Source organism: Callospermophilus lateralis, chromosome 17, assembly GCF_048772815.1.
Source record: "Callospermophilus lateralis isolate mCalLat2 chromosome 17, mCalLat2.hap1, whole genome shotgun sequence".
NCBI classification, from domain to species: domain Eukaryota; kingdom Metazoa; phylum Chordata; class Mammalia; order Rodentia; family Sciuridae; genus Callospermophilus; species Callospermophilus lateralis.
This window is the reverse complement of record NC_135321.1, coordinates 40,143,289-40,162,201: the sequence shown is the minus strand read 5'-3', so window position 1 is coordinate 40,162,201 and position 18,913 is coordinate 40,143,289.

Below are 18,913 nucleotides of genomic sequence, written 5' to 3'. Positions count from 1 at the left end.
GAGGACCGAGCCCTGAAGGAGGAAGGAGGGTATGCCTGGGGCTCTCAGGTAGCCCGCATCTGTATCCAGGGAAGGCCTGATTTGTTCTCTGATGTTACAGTTCTACAGGAAAAATTGGCTCTGCTTTCACTGAAGCTATGATCATCAAACTTTCCTTTAAAATGAAATGCTCTTAGTTTCTTACTTTCAGTGGACATTTCTTCCCACATGAATGGGCCTTATCTATCAAGAAAATGTTGGGTTTTGTTGTTGTTTTTTCCTCCTTTAACAAGAAACTCAATTAATTAAAAAACCTCAAATTAATATGATAATTTATAGGGGTTTAATTTTTTAAAATATTTAATTTATATGTTTAACTTGTAATCAACTAAAGAAAATTCAAGGTAATTAATTATGCCTATGAAGAATAAACACAATAATGATGAAAACCCACAGAAGTTTATCTCAAATAAATATTGAGTTTGAAGTTGGTGTTCCCTTAGTTTAGCAGATTATTGATTTGCCCCTATATTTATTTTGTATGTAGAATTATATGATTATCTGAAATAAATAAAGTCATATCATATGATTCCATGAAATTATAGTGAAATAATCTAAAGTTTTTCCAGGGTTGGCTAAAACTCCTGAAAGAGAAGTGGCATTGATGATAAAATGGCAAGTGCTTATTAATCTATTGCTTTATAGTGGGTTATTTAAAAAATATAACCCCAGATCTTATTTTGTTGTTTGTACTCATTCACATTTCATTCATTAAACACATTTTCCATATGAATAACAGTATATCTCTGCATTGAAAAATGCATAGTTCACTGGAGAAATATTCTTTTCTAATAAGTAAATTAGAGTTACACATAATATCAGGGTTCATTTTGAAATAATTCCACAAACATGGAATATAGTGTGCTATATTCCAGAGTACTTCTTCTTTTCCTCCCTTCCTCCCTTTTCCTGTATCCTCTCCTCCGGATTATTGGTCTTTCTTCTATTTATTTAGTTTTTAAAATTATAATTGGCATTATAAATATACATAAAGGTGAAATTCACTATATCATATTCATATTTATACATAGGATCACTTTATCTGTTTCATTCATGGTTTATGACATTTCCTGTCCCTCTTCCTATTCCCTAAATCCCCTTCCTCTGCTTTACTGATCTCTCTTCTATTTTGGAAAAATATTCTTGACACCATGACCTGGCATATACAGATATGCCATAATAGCATGATATTGTATAACACACACTAGGTAGTGTTTAGTCTTACCAAATGCCTCCTGTAATTTATATGTCAATGAGGACATTGGCTTCCTTAATAAAATTTAAAATTTACTCAGAAAAAATATTGCTCACTATTGGTCCAATAAAATCAGTTGAAAATAATAGTGATAAATAGACAAAGGAAGCTACTAAGACAAAAGTTATAGGTTTAATGTGGATTGGTGAGAGGAAAATATAAAAGATGGCAGCAGAAAGAAAAGAATAAAAATGAGTTTTTGCTGGCAATTTTGCTGTTTCACGCAAGGAAGGCAAGAAGGACAAAAGGGACAACAACAACAACAACAACAAAACTTGAAAAAGTGGCAACTAATGAAACACACCTCAAGAGAAAAAGGTCCCCGTGGGCTTTTGGTGCATGAGACACTGTGATGGGAGGTGTAATAGGATGAGCCCAAGAGCCATGTTCACAGTCACTCAGATCCTGGCAGAAAATGTTATATGAATTTTCACAACCGCAAAATTTATCCTAGAGACAAATAATCAAGATGATGGAGAAAGTGGGCTGATTCTGACTCAGGACACTTGTACTTTTCATTGTATTTATGAATAAGACAAAGACATTAAAACAAAAATGAACCAATTTGAAATGTTCTTAGAAAGTAGAAATTTAAAAATTAACGTTAAGTAACAGTGGCAAAGAGAAATAATTAAATAATAAAGACTTTAAGAATGATACACACTGTTTCATTTGTATTATAGACACAGTTAAGAAATCATCCTCCTGGAAGCAGTTAGTAAACAGTAATTAAAAGTTAGGGAGATTCAAGATGGTGGATTAGAGAGAGGCTCCATTTCCAGTTGTTCCGTGACTCAAAATTCAAGTGGTGAGAATACTGCTCCTCAGCAAGGTGGATAAAAGAGGCAATTTACTGAGATTCACTATTGGATAGGTAGAGTCTCATAAAGACTCAGAAATTTGGGTGCATTGAACAAAGAACAGGAGAGAGTAGAGAGGAGCTAAGCCTGCTGTGGCAGTGGTTTACTACAGAGAGAAGTGGCTAACACAAGCAGAGAAACACAATGGACAAATTTGGCATAGAAAATCCCATAGAACACACAAGCAGCATGAACTCATCTGGTCCAGAGGCTGCAATGTGAATTGGTGTTTGAAAAGTGATGTATTTCTCAACTGGAAGTGGAGAGTTGAGATGGAAGCCAACTGGAGAAAGCTTTACTGCAGCTTGCTTCTGCAGGAACCTGGGAGATCACAGCACATATTGCCACAGAGTTCCATTGAGCACCTACTGTGTGGCCTAGAGTGTACAAAACAGAACTTAAGTGCAATAGGCTCAGAGAAAATTGTACTTGGGGGTTCAGCTCAGAGAGAAGGGATTGTAACTTCTTTCTCTTTGAGTTTGGTGGCTCAAGTGACCAGCTAAAGAAAGTTGGCAAACTGAACAGGCAGGTGATTCACACTGAGAGACTAAGCCTGGGAAGGCCATGTACTTGGCAGCAGAGTGTTTGATACCTGTGGAGAATTGGCTTCCCTGCCCAGAAAGTAGAATTCTTGGGAGGCTCCTGAGATCCAGAATACCTGTAGATACAGGCATCTGCCAAGCCCTAGGGGTGTGTTGTTCTAATCTCTCTCCTAACAAAGTTCCTAAGGCCTGATTAGACCAAGCTCCATCAGCCAGACCTCCTCACTTAGAACTCTATAACTGGTTCTCTCTGGGACTGCAATGATCTGGTGTGTCTGGACAAGATTCTAAATGTCAGATCCCATTCTACCTTTCCAGGGTGAGAAGGGACGTTGAAAACTATTTTAACCAGCTTCAGTTTTAGTCTACTGCAGCTGACAGCTTGAGGAAAAACACAAAAAGGGGAAGGGGTTAACCACCTCTAGATCTTGTTGCATGCACACATTCTAACCCCAGTATATAGCCCAAGAAAAAATGGAAAGAAGGACAGTGGACATAGGCACTGACCATCCATAATTGTTGAAAGGTTTGAACACTGCAGTGCACACTATTCATTCATTTTTCATTAAGAATCTTTTTTCTTTATTTATTTTTTTGTTTTAGATTTTTTTTCTCAGTTTCAGCATTTTTTTATGATCTTTGGTTTTATTTGTCTTATCTTTTAAGGGTTAGAATATTTTGTTTGCTTATTTTGTTTTTTTGTTTGTTTGTGTTTGTTTTACTTTCTCTCCTTTTTTCCCTCAAATAAATTTTCTTTTTCCCTCTCTCTCTTTATTTACTTTCTTTTATTTGATTGTTTTTCTCCTCCTTTATATTCATCATTTGCTAAATCTCTTCTGCTTTCTCTTTGCTCACATTTTGAACATTTAAACTTTCATTGTCTTCCTATCACTTTTCCTATTTTCTTAATGAACCACATTATCATTACCTTTTAGAACTCCTGCCCCCACCACTCATGTGCTTGCAGTTATTTGTGCTGTGGATGGCACAGTTAACATCTGCTGTTTGCTTTAATGCCAGATATAGTTCATGGCTATTTATTGTTTCCGCATGGCAATTGCTTCTGGCAAACGTTATTCCTGTTTTTGAGAAATAGATGTCATAGTAAGAACAAGATATTTATTTTTAGACTTATATTGTTTGCCTATGTTGTTTGTTTTCCCTTTTTCTGTGAGTTCCTGGGAATCTATTGAGACACCACCAGATCACAGGGCAGAGACTCTGCTGTTGAGCTAAACACAGTCAAAACACAGCACACCTTGTCCCACAAATTAACTATGTTCAACATCAGTGCTAATTTAATACAAAAAAGAGACAAAAAATCCCAAACTAATGACCAACCCTCAAGCAGGAATGAATAGAGAGGGACCCTTGGGTCACAATCAAGGACATTCACTCTTAGCAGCAAAAACAGAGACAATTAACACAAAGGCTGTGGATACCACATCTATGATGATCTCTATTTATAATCACTCCCATGTCCCTTTAGAATATACGAAGTTGTTAAGTGAACAAGAGCAATCACAGATGCTATATTCCACATATCTTTCTGTATAAAACACAATTGCCAATTCTACAAGAATGACCCCACTCTTTTGAGACCTACAAAAAATGAGAAATCCTAGGGCTTGGCAAAACATACACTGTTTCAAATATATTAACCATCACCAAATAACTATCAGGAAAATAACACTATAAAATACGCTTGGAAATATATTTAAAAATTCACAACAACCTAACATCCAGAACCCTTTACCAAAAGAAGGCTATATACTAATAAGACCTATACATAAGAGTAAAAGACAAATCTGTCCTAATGAATGCATAAAAACCCAACACAGAAATGTGAGAATTATGAAAAAAACTATGCACATGATACCTCCTAAATTTCACAATTCACCAGCAACAGACTTCAAAAATATTGAAGTATATGAAATACAAGACAAATGCAAAGGAATAATTATAAAAATGATTGAGTTTCAAGAGATGAGATAAAAACAACTAAATAAGTTAAGGAAGTCAGTAAAGGACATGGATGACAAATTCAATAAAAAATGTACACCTTGGGAATGAAAGACAAAATAAATCAAATAAAATGTTCAGAGCTGGAAGATAAGTGGCCAGCTTTGAACACTGAGACAGTATTAAAGAAAATAAATAACCATGACCAGAACAGACAATAATTTTAGGGCATTAGGAGACCAAATTGAAGAATCATTGAAATCAAAGAAGGTTGTAAGATGCAGAATAATAACATGGATAACCTATTCAAGGAACAAGTAACAGAATATTTCCAAACCTTGATAATGGCATAACATCTAGATGCTGGAGGCATTCAGAACATCAAATAGGCTTAAAGGAAACAAAACTTCTCCACACACATTATAATTAAAATACTTAACATATTTTTAAATTCCCAAGAGAAAAATTTCAGGTCATATGTAGATGCAATGCTACTCAGAATTATTTCTGATTTCATAGCAAAAATTCTAAAATCCATGAGGACTTGGTATGATGTATTTTAAGCTCTGACAGAAAATAATTGAACAAAGATCTCTATATCTAGCAAAGATAACTTCAAATCAAAAGAGAAATAATAACCTTCCAAGATAAGCAGAAACTGAAAGAATTCATGACTACTAAGCTAGCACTATAGGAAATACTTGAAGAAATGCTAGACACAGAAAAAATAAAAACAGACATTAGAATTCACAAAAGAACATATCTCATTTAATGAATAGCTAAACAAATAAGAAACAGAACCAAATTAAATATTAGAAATAAATCAAGATGGCAAGAAATAATAGATATCTCTCCAAGATATCATTGAATGTAAAATATATCAACTCTCAAATAAAAAGACACAGATTGCCTATTCCTCCCATCCTCCCCCTCCCTACCTCACTATGAATTAGCCTCCTTATATCAGAGAAAACATTCAGTATTTATTTTGGGGGGGATTGGCTAATTTCACTTAGCATTATATTCTCCAACGCCATCCATTTACATGCAAATGCCATAATTTTATTCTCTTTTATTGCTGAGAAATTCCACTGTGAAATAAAATTCCACTGTGTATATATGCCACATTTTTTTAATCTATTCATCTACTTAAGGGCATCTAGGTTGGCTCCACAGTTTAGCCATTGTGAATTGTGCTGCTATCAACATTGATGTGGCAGAGGGGTGGGAGGTAAAAGGAGGGGGCAGGAGGTTCACAAGGATGGTGGAATGTGATGGACATCATTATCCAAAGTACATGTATGAAGACATGAATTGATGTCAACACACTTTATACACAACCAGAGATATGAAAAATCGTGCTGTATATGTGTAATAAGAATTGTAATGCATTCTGCTGTCATTTATTTTTTTTAAATCAATAAAAATAAAATAAAATAATAGGTAAATAAATAAACTAGAGCATTAGAGAAAAAAGACACAGATTGGAAGAATGAATTAAAAACCAAGAATCAACTATATGTGATTTGTAAGAGACTCGCCTTACTGGCAAATACACCTAAAATTTGAAAGTTAAAATGGAGCCCCAAAACAAAGAAGAGTAGCTACTTTCATATTTGACAAAGCAGATGTCAATCCTAAGTTAATCAGAAAAGACAAAGAAAGTTACTTCAAGCAGATGTCAATCCTAAGTTAATCAGAAAAGACAAAGAAAGTTACTTCATACTGGTCAAGGAAACAATACAAAAGAAGATATAACAGTAGCAAATATTTATGCCCCAAACATTTGTACACCTAATTACCTAAAACAGATAGTTCTCAAGTTAACAACTCAGACAAACCCCAGTACCATAATACTGGGTGATTTTGACATACCTCTCTCACTAAAAGATAGATCATCCAGACTTAAACTCAGTAAAGATTCTCAGATATTAAAAAATATTGTAAATCAAATGGACTTTACAGATATCTATAGAATAATTCATCCAACAATACACAAATTAATTTCTTCTTATATACTCTTGGTTCCTTCTCCAAAATAGACCATATTTTAGGCCACAAAGACACTTAACAAATATAAAATACTTAATAAAATTATCTCAGCTGATTATAATGAAATAACATTAGAAATCAACATCTGCGCCCCCCCCCAAACATGACTATGTAAACTCACATATTGATTGAATAATACAACAATGCATCTTTCAATGATACATAGGTGATAGAAGAAAACAAGGAAAGCATAATTTGAAAGTTATTGGAATTAAACAATAATAGTGACACAATATACTAGAACCTCTGGGACATTATGAAAGTAGTTCTAAAGGCAATTTTATAGCTATAAGTCCCTAGGTGAGAAAATCAGAAAGGTCTCAAATAAACAACCTAATGTCACAGTTCAAGGTCATTAAAAACAAGATCAAACCGATTCCAAAACCTATAGAAGGAAGGAAATAATTAAGATAAGAGCTGATATTAATTGAAGGGGGAATGAAAAGAAATGCAGAGGATCAATGAAATGAAGGGTTTGTTCTTGAAATGATAAACAAGTTTGTTAAATCCTTAGACAAACTAAGAAAAATAAAGAGAACTAAGACCCTAATTAATAAAATTAGAGATGAAAAAGGATAAATTACCTCAGACATCACAAAAATGCAGAGGACTTTTAGGGACTATTTTGAAAAATTATGTTCTAATAAATTGGAAAAATTAGAAGAAATAAATATATTTATAAACACTTGACCTGACAAAGTTGAATCAAAGAAAATAGAAAATATAAACAAACCAATAACTAGCAAAGAAATAGAGGTAGTAATAAAAAGCTTTCCAACAATAATAACAACAAAAATCCCAGTACTAAATGGATTTTCAGTTTCATTTCTAACAAACCACTGAAGAAGAACTAATGCCAATTTTCCTCAAATCATTCCATTAAATGATAAAAGATGGAAAGGTATCACCTTCATACCAAAATCATATAAGTATACATCAAGAAAAGAAAATGACAGGCCAATATCCCTGATGAACTTAGTTGCAAAATTTCTTAGTAAAATATTAGCAAATCATATTCAATAACATATTAAGACAATTGTTCATCATGCCCAAGTTGGTTTTATCCCAGGCTTAAAAAGATGTTTTAACATATTCAAGTAAATAAAAACATGAATCACATAAATAGAATCAAGGACAAAAATCACTTTATCATATCAGTAGAGGGAGAGAAGTCCTTCAACAGAATTTTGCACCCACTCATGTTAAAAACAGTGAAGAAACTAGGGATATAATGGAATTACCTCAGTCCCAGAAAGGTTATTTATAACAAAACCAGAGCCAACATCATACTAAATGGGGAAAAACTGAAACTGTTTTGTCTAAAATAAAAAATAAAATAAAACAAAAAAAACAAGGATGACCATTCTAATTACTTTTATTCAATATAGTTCTTGAAACTCTAAGCAGAGCAACCAGGCAAGGGAAGGAAAATAGGGAATCAAATAGGTAAAGAAGAAGCCAAATTATCTTGTTTTTATATGATTCAATACCCATACCAAAAACTACTGCACCAAAAGATTTCTAGATCTTATAAGCAAATTCTATAAGGCAGCTGGATAACAGATCAACATAAAAAAATCAATAGATTTTGTATACTATAGTAATGAACATGTGAAGAAAAAAATCATGAAAACAACTCCATTAACAATAACTTCAAGAAAAGAATAAACTGAGGAATAAATCTAACTAAGGATGTCTAAAATTAAAACCATAGAACATTGAAGAAAATTGTACAATATAGAAAGATCTAACGTGATTGTTGATTGATAGAATTAATATTTTCAAAATGGCCAATATCCTGAACCCTAAAGGGCTTGAAAAATAAAGGAAAAACAAAGAGAAAATTAAACAGGTAATAATCAAGTTGTCTAAGTACAAAATAGAAAAGAACATGAAAAATTGTGGAACATAAAAACATACCATGTTTTAAAATGTAAAAATGTATGCCCCTAAATTTTGATATTTGTATTGAAAAATATACTATTAATAATTTAAATAAAATTATATTAATTTGAGTAAAATATGTATTCACTTATAATTCAGAAAAGCAAATATATATTATATATATGAAATACATATATATGACATGTATATGAAGTATATATCATATATATATATATATATATACATATGTACTTGAAAGTAAAGTAACTTCTATCACAAAAATTTACATATGTTCATATACATACACACACACACACTCACACCCACATGCATGCATACACACACAACAGGCATGTAAACACACACAATAAACAATATTTAAAAGTAATTTCAACAGTCATTTAAATGGCTAATAAAGGCCAACATGAAGAAATGGTGAAAAACATGATATTTCAAAATTATTTCTAAGAATACAAATTCAAGAAAGTCTTTTTTCACATACAGAAGAAAAAATGTATATACTTACGAACTAGAGAAATGTAACTGTAGAATTGTTAAAATTTGATTAGAATAAAAATGAAGAAACTGAAATAAAACTTATAAAATTGTTCCCTGTGTGTCATAAATGACTGCTGAATATTTTGTTATACTTTATGTGAAGTAATTTATTAGGAGAAACAGATGCAGTAAAGTGTGGAGCAAATGATGCCACTTTTCTAATCATGTATTCAGTAACAGATTTTTCACCTAGCTTCTCTTCCTCCTCCTCACCATCTTGTTTACTCTGCCAATAACTCTTTCTGGGGTGTTGCATGGCTCATCTCGTTTTAATCTCCACTTTAATGATGGAGTTCTGAGACAAACTAAAAATTCACACTCCATTTGTGGTAAAGTTAGTAAAACAAGTTGAGATGCACTGTTCTAACATTAAAAAAAAAAAAAAAAAGTTTCTGAGAAACCTCCACTCTTCTTCCAATACTTGTCTTCCACAATGGCTTCACTAATTCATAATCCCATTAACTATACAAAAGATTCACATTTCTACACATGTTGTCAAAATTCATGTTTTAATTCTGGTTATGGCAATTCTTAAAAGCATAAGGGAAAATTTATTGTGGTTTTGATTTGCTTTTCTCGACTGAGCAGTGGTGTTAAGCATTTTTTCATATATCTGTTGGCCATTTGTGCACCTTCTTTGGTAGAAATATTTATTAAGATCCTTATCCCCTTTTTTAATTAGGTATTTTGTTATTGTTGTTTTTGTTATTGAGTTGTTTGAATTACTTATATATGTTGGATGCTAGTCCCTTATTAATTGTATGACTTACAAATATTTTCTCTAGATCCAAATATTTTCCAGTCATTTTATTGATTGTTTTTTTTAAGGTGCAGACATTTTTCTTTTAGTTTGAAGCAATCTTATTTATCTTTTTTTTTTTTTTGCATTTATTGCCTATGTTTTGGGAGTTACAGTCAAGAAACCTTTGTTCAGACCAAAATCACAAAGTTTTTTTTTTCCAATTTTTGCAAAGATGTTCATATTTTCATAGCTGATATGTAAAGATTTTCTGTATTCATCAGTTAAGTAACATTTAGATTGATTACATATTTTGGTTATGGTACATAATACTGTAATAAGCATGGAATGCTGATAATTTACAGACACTGATTTAATTTCGCTCAGATATTTACCTGAAAGTGGAATTGCTGGATCATAGGATAGTATTTTTCACAGAAATAGAAAAAAATAATAAAATTCACATGGAATCACATATACATACACATAAACACACACACACACACACACACACACACACACACACAATCTAACACACAACAAAACCAAACAGCCAACAATCTTTAGTACAAGGAAGAAAGCCAGAGGCACCACACTGTGTAATTCCAAAATATACTACAGAGTTCTATTAATCAAAACAACATGATACTGGCATAAAAACAGACACATATTCCAAATGGAAACAGACCTATGAAGCAGAATAGAGTCCAGAAATAAATACACACATTTATTGTCAACATATTGTGGGAAGGACAGTCTCTTCAATAAATGCTAGGCAAACTGAACACCGACATGCAGAAAAAATGAAACTAAACCCTTATCTCACATCACATGAAAATCAGCTGAAATGAATTAAACACTTAAATATAATGCCTAATATATAAGTTCCACAAGAAAACATTGTATGGGAGGTCCTCCATTAAATTGATCTGTGCAATGATTGTTTGACTATGACCCTAAAAGCATAGGCATTAAAAACTACTATATTAAATAGTAAGAATTTTTTTAATTTATAAAAAGCAATGTATAACTTAAAATTATTTCCAGGATCTATTATCTGACTTAATTTACCTTCTAGGTACTATATTATCTCCTTTGCAGCTAAGCTTTCTGAAAGGGTATCATTGCTTCTTGTCATCTCTTTACCTATAAATCCTAGTAATTAATTTCCCCCTATCATTCTGAAGGAATTAATTATCCTAAAGGTACACAAAAAATTCAAATGTCTAGTTCACTAGATATTGTCCTCACTAAAATGAGTCAACATTGGTATTATCTTCTTAAAAATATTTATCCCATCACTTTTTTGACAGTATTCTATCTTTAGCTCAGTTATTAACTTACAAATCAGAGCCAAATGAATTAGATGTAAAATATAAACAGAAGGCAAGACACTGAATGTCAGGAATAAAGGAAAAAGGTAATATCAACAGGCTGAGGTAGTAGACAAGAAAAGAGGTCTAATTTCAATTCAGTATATTTCATTCCCTCCCTATCCCCAAAAGAAATTGATGTCACACCAAAAATGACAGCCAGGGCTTACCACATGCCAATGTTCAACACCAAATATATTAGTTATAAAAGAGTTATATATACTTACTTCCATGTTAGTGTTCCTGGAATAATCCTCCAAGTAATTTATTTGAACTCAATCCTTTTATAATTGTTTGCTTCTGAGGGAACACAAACAAAGCTTTACAGAAAATTTTTAAAAAGAAAGATTGAATAATTCTGCTGATCTTTTGTCTGTTGTTTTATCTATTTAATGTAAAAGTTCTTGTATTGTACAACATTATTTACTTAATTATGCTTTCTATTCTTCCTGTGGTTTCAATGTTAAAAAAATGATATTTGCAATTACAGAACATAGTTTAAATAAACAAAAAAATTGCAATTACAGAACAAAGTTATCACTGTGGCTACTTATGTTCAATAGAGTTACAAGCCCACTAGGGGATGGATTTTTAAGACTAATGTAGATTAATTTTTATGAAAAATAAACTAGTTGTCTTTGACTTTCATGTTCATTTTCCTTCTATACGAAAATTTCTTGATATCATTTTATTCTTACAGTTAAAAAGTAAACATGGAAAAACACAATTTAATGCATTTTAAAAAAGATAAACTTTATGGAACGCAATCATGGATCCTTTGTTGTAATGACTGTAAGTCCAATCCTTCACAAATGAGTCCACATACACACACATACAAAAATGATGACTAGAATGATATCTGAATCAAAAATCAGTTCCACTAGAAAATTGCTATGTGATTCTGGGCAATTCGAACTTGAAATTCTCAACCGTTAAGATAGTCACATAGTACATTTTGAAGGATTATTAGAAAATATAAATGTGATAATATATACTGTGTTTAATTAATATTGGGTCTAGCCAATTTAATAAATGTGAGCTGTAGATATAACTGCTATTATTCTAGTCATTATTACTTTTAACATTATTATTAACAAAGTATTTGTTAGGAATCAGAAAAATAATCATCCTCACTATTATGGAGTATAAAAATATGAGTAGACAAGAAAAGTCGTAAATATCTAACCAATGCAACTTTGAAAATTGCATCTATTCATTTTGGGTAGAGACTGTGTCTTAGTCCATTGGAGTTGCTATAAAACATTATCAAAGCAGTCTTATAAACTATGGAAATTTATGTCTTACAGTTATGGAGGCTGAAAGTCAGAGATCAGGGCGTCAATAATTTGGATTCTGGTGAGTGTCCTCTTCCACATTGCACATGGCTGATTTCTCATTGTATCCTCACATGATGAAGAACAGAAAGAACCAAGCTCTTTGGGGGATTTTAAAAGGGCATTAATACCATTTATAAAGGCTTCATCATAATGACCTCATATAACTCTAATTACCTCCCTAAGGTTCCATGAACCTCTTAACACCATTACCTTGGGTAGGATTTCAAAGTGTGAATTTTGAGGGAATATATCCAATATATTACATTGTACTAAACATGGATTGTACATAGATTAATTCAGTGTATTTCACAAAGGAACTCATTATCTGTTGATAAATAGAACACTTAATAGGTTATGATTCTAAGTGTTACATGGCATTGAAAAACAGAAATAAATTTTGGCATCCAAGTGTTTATAAATATGGAGACAATTGAACTGTCTTAAAATTCTCTAATTTAATTTAAGATGTGGTAGTTTACACAGAATGTCTCCCATGATTGAGAATTTATCAAATGGCATTATAGTTGTGTTTGACAATTTTTGTGTGACATAACCATATGTATAAATTCATATATAAAAGTAAATTTTAAAAATCTGGAAAACAGAAATGAGAAAATATCACCATAAATGTTCCTCAGCTAAGACACTAACGCACTGGTAGTAGCTCTCAAATTACTTTAATATTTGCCTGCAAATATTCGTAAAATCAATGGAATATGCCTTCATAAGAAGAGAAGAAGGAGCTTTCCAAATATCAGTGATTTTAGAACAATATCCTGGAATGAAAAAATCTAGGTTGAAATGGCTATTTCAATTTTATTAGCATGACTATTTTCTTGATGCTGCTCATATTTTTTTTAACACCATTAAATTTGGTCTTGTTATCTATAAAGTGGAAACAATAATATTTTTTGTTTTAAAGGTTGTTGTGATGTGTGTGTGTGTGTGTGTGTGTGTGTGTGTGTGTGTACGCACACATAAAGATAGAAAGGGAGGGAAAGAGAGGTGAGAGTGGCCTGATTCAGTACAGGTATATTTACTTGATATTAAATCAGTTCATACATTTCTTGTGTTTGTGGTTTCAATTGAATCTTCCCCAACTCTAGAGATTATATATATTTTTTCTTTTTTTCTAATGCTTAGTTATGTAAGCCAGATGATCTCTGGAGTCCATGAAAAACTACATGGTTAGAAATAGAATAATGGGGAAAGGTTTTCTCTGTCACTTAAAAAAATATATGTTCATTAAGAACACTCAATGTGTCTGTGAACAAAAGTCTGTGATTTACTGCTTTTTAATATGACTAAATTATATTTCCTAAAAGAAAAGGAGTGAACATACAATTTTGCACATATATTTCATAAGATGCTTCTATTTTATTCCATAGCATACCAAATTCAAAATAAGCGTTGGGCTAGGGTATTAGCTTCTAAAACAAAAAGTGGTTTCACTATATGTTAATGTAATCCATCAGAGTTTGGCAACATTAGTTCATTTACTAAAAGTTAGATGCTTTCTGCCTCAGAAAACTGTGATAAATTTAATTACTCAGCTCCCCATCTCACCAAATTTTTTTTCTACTGAATTCTATCTTCCTCCTAATAATTTCCTTGTAAAAAAACATATCTTATTTTTATTTGCATTGTTTCTTCCTGAAGAACATGGGATTTTTTTTTTTCTGCTGCTGCCTGTCAAACAGTTCCCCACTTGACCTGATAAAGCAAATTCTAGAAGTCACAATTCAGTGTCTGGAAATAATTACAAATAAACAACTACCATTTTCACACAAAGAATTCTGTCTGTGAGGTTAGCAAAACTTTTTTTTTTTAGCACAATAAGTTATTAGAATATTGTTCAGTAGTCTGTGAAAATAATCTGCCCAGGTCAGTGTGGACCTGTGTACCCTAAGTTATGGGTGTGAATGCATGTGTATTTATCTGCTTTCTCAGGTGAAGATCAACAGTGCCAACCAAGATTTGGAAACCCAAATGAACTAACTGAAACCATGTGATTCTATATTATAACCGCAGAATCTTACTTCCTATGCCAAAAACACTGACATTGACTTAAAACTTGACATTTAATGAGCATATAATTTGACTAATTCTAACAGAAAAAAATTAAATCATTTTTACAACAGAATAGACCCTAAAACCTAAGGCATCCATTCTCCCACCTTAGCTCTAGGATCAGAATGCAAAAGAACAACAGGGCAAAGATTGTCTGATACCACCTACTACCAGAATGTCCATGAAAATGGAAATGGAGCAATTAAAATAGATCTCTCCACTTTCTGATAATTTGGACAAAATATTCTTTGTGTCCATTAGTTTAGTCATCCTAATGGAGAACTCAGGTGACAGGTTATTTTTATCTCAATTGGGAAACATAGTTCCTACAAAAGTACACAATCCTCTGTGTGTGGTTTGATGCTTTCCTTCAACACAACAAAATAAATAGAGGTTTAAAAGACAATGACTAAAACTGACATATATTTGCTACATTGTCACATATAATCATCTAGTTTCTTACACTGATTTTTATTTTCCTCAGGACTGTGCCAACAGATGTTAATGTGGTATAAATGAACATGTCAATTTTCTCATAACTATGTTGACAAGTGTTAAAGAATTCAGCTTTAGAGGGACATGCTATCTGACCATTACCTGTCTTCCTCTTTTATATCAAGTTATTGTGTTACCTGTACTGAGTTTAGTGTCTCATCACAGAGTAGCATATGGCACAACATCAAAAAGACAGACATATTATCTTATCCATACTAGCTCAGAAACGGTTCACCCTGTCTTCCGTATTTGGGTGAAGATTAGCAGACCAGTGAACTCTTCTCCTCAAAGGCACAGGAGAAGGAGACAGGAGGCATCTGTTCCAGGTGTCCAGGTCTTGTCTGTTTTGATTTATTAAAAGAAAGTCTTTGCTTAGTACTTTATTTTTATTTTTCAGGAAGACTTTTAGTGGAGTGTAACAGGAGCTTTTAAAAACCATTACCTTTATGGTATACATCAGATTATCTCAACTCACAGCATGGATTGAAGTTGATTTTAGCAAATCACATGTGCTGTATACCTAAGTGACCACCACCAAAAGTATCATGAGGTGATCATTGCTCTGCATTGTATTTTTCTTGTAACTGGTATAGTAGCTGAATTTCATGTTTAGGTCATATCTTAAGACAATAAAAATAAATGAATGTTATTCAAATTTCAGTATCAGAGTACTATTATTAATCCTGTGAATATTAACTAAAGTCATCTTGAAAACCACCTATGAAATAACTTAGATATAATTCTATATTGGTAAGGTTCACTACACAAGCAGATTGTACATATTTTTTTTTTCCTATTGGTTGTTTTGCCTTGGGGACTTTAGTATTTTGGAGTATTATAAATCAGAGGATACACAGATATTTCTATCTGATTTGGGGATATTGTTAAAGAATGCTATCTTTTGATATTTGGATCTTTGAGTATATTTATTTTTAATGAAATCCTTGCTGAGTTATTTCTGATTCATGCAGTAATATTGACTTCACATAAATATGAGCAATTGCAGTGCGTGGAGGTGCATGCCTACAATTCCAGTGACTCAGGAGGCGGAGGAAGGAAGATCACAAGTTCAAGACCATCATCAGCAAGTTACTGAGGCCCTCAGGAATTTAAAGAGATCCTCTCTCAAAATAAAAAGTTAAAAGAAAAAAAAAAGGCGGGGGGTGATGTGACTAAGTAATAAAGCGCCTCTGAATGCCATCCTGTACCCTCCAAAATGAATAAAATGTGAATACTCTTTTGATGTGAAACATGACTACTCTCCAAAAACAATAAGCCAAATTTGAGTGTCACCTGTAAGTCTCACCAATGTTTTCATCACTTTTATTTCATTTAGCTATTTTAATGAAATCTTAATGGCTACTGAATTCTATTTGTTACATTTCTATAAGTGTTAGCACATCTATGCGTTTATCAAATTTTAAATCTATAATGTCTGACATAATATCTAGCTATTTCCTCTTCCTCCCTTATGAAATATGTGTGCAAAATTGTATGTTCACTCCTTTTCTTTTAGGAAATATAATTTAGTCATATTAGACTAACCTATGGGTACAAATGGGAAGCATTAAATCAGTTAATAGTACATGCTTTACTGTTTTGTCACAACTAAATGAAAAACAAATAACATCATTGTCACTCAGCCTACTATAAATTCCTCCCTCATAGCAGTGTTGGTGAGAGTCCCCAGAGAGGTCTTTCAAAAGCCTTCTAAAATATGCCTCAGTTCCATAGGGCACTTTGGTTTCCTTGCTCTTCTATGTCTGATCACCGGTGCACATAACAAAGGAACATGATGGATTCTGGCAAATGTATTTCCCTCATTGTTTTGTGTTACTATATCTTTTTTGGGGGAGGCAGGAACCAGCGGGGATTGAACTCAAGGGCACTAGACACTAAGGTACATCTCAAGCCCTATTTTCTGTTTTTTGTAGAGACAGGGTCTCACTGAGTTGTTTAGCACCTCGCTTTTGCTGAGGCAAGCTTTGAACTCACAATCCTCCTGTCTCTGCCTCCCAAGCAATTACAGGCATGGGCCACTGCACCCAGCTGTTACTGTATCTTTCTTTAAAAAATGTACTTATTTATTCTAATTTGTTATGCATGACAGGGGAATGCATTTAAATTCATAATACACATATAGAGCACAATTTTCCATGTCTATTGTTGTACACAAAGTAGAGTCACACCATTCTTGACTTCATACATGTACTTGGGGTAATGATGTACATATCATTCCACCAATTTCTCACCTCCAAGCCCCCTCCCTTCTCATCCCTTCCACTCCTTCCTCTTTGCCCTATCTAAAATTCCTCCATTCCTTCCATGTTCCCCTGAGAGTTGTCCCAACTAGAGATGGTCGCAAAGGTGTCCCAAGGTGGAGACAGCTGCTTTTAGTGATGGGGTGTCCAATTGGGTAGGGCCAGGCTGTGGTGCTGAGTGGCTTGTTTAGAGATTCAGCTCTGTGGCATGCAGTGGTGTGGCTGGCAGCTGTCTCTAGACCCTATGTAGTATTCCCAGGTGCAGGTTACCATGTGTAGAAGACTATGGAAGTAGTTGTAGTGTACGATGATGGAGGTGATGGGTGGGGGGGTGCCTCACATTGGTAGATTTGGGTCTACACAGGAGTGACAGCCCGAGGTTCTGTGCATGGGCAGTGGCCAGGTGTCCTGTATGGGAGCCATGGCTAGGAGTCCTGCACTAACTCTGAGGCCTGAGATCTGTGTGGCACAGCAGCCATGATTCCTGCACAAGAGCAGCTGTCAGAGGTCCTCAAATCACTCACAGAGAAACAGTATTCCCACTACTTGAATCCCAGGTCACAGAGAAACAAAATGCAGCTTCCCTCTAGCCCTCCATCTTGTATCCCCCCTGTTAATGTATCTTAATGGAGGATTTTATTAGGGTGATTTTCACCCATATGTTACAGCTGTATTTTCTTTTTACAGTTATTTTCCCCAAAGAATATTTGTCGATTTTTTAAAAAGTTTTATTTCATTTTAATTCACACTCACTATGGTTGTAATCAGAGACTAAATCAAGGTTCCTAATGGAGAAGAATGGCATTCTGTCTTTTTCATGAAGAAGCCTTCTTATCTGATTAGAAACACTTCAACTTGTTCTGGGGAGGGGGGAAACAGTGCATCAGAGATTACTCAGACCTGATAGGAACAGAATAGCTTATTTGGTAAGGGTTAAAGGGAGTCTTCCTCAAAAGACATATACAAGCATATCTAAAGCTTATATAAATAGGAAGCTATAACTTCTACAAAGGACATCATTTAAGGTCTCATTAAGTTGCTTAGGGTCTCACTAAGTTGCAGAGGCTAGTCTCAAATTCACAATCCTGCAGCTTCATCCTCCTGAGTTACTGATATTACAGGTGTGTGCCACCATGTTCAGCTTCATTATTTATATTTGGTGTATAAATATAAATATTTGGTGTATAAATTTTATTTTTATACTTTTGCATATATTTTGTGTGACCATACCCACCATTTCTTCAGTTTTCTCTATACAAGAATAAATATTGTATCATGTGTTCTTCTGAATATTTAAGATAAAATCATAATAACTCTCTGATCCATTTGAAATTAAGTGTATAGAAAGGAGTAATGTTACTTTTATATACAGTGATTCTATTTTTATAGTAGTATTTATTATATAATAATATTGATGCTCATAGTTTCATTAGTGGACATATTATTAGTTGTTCTAATACTTGGCAGTATTTAATGATAGTTATAT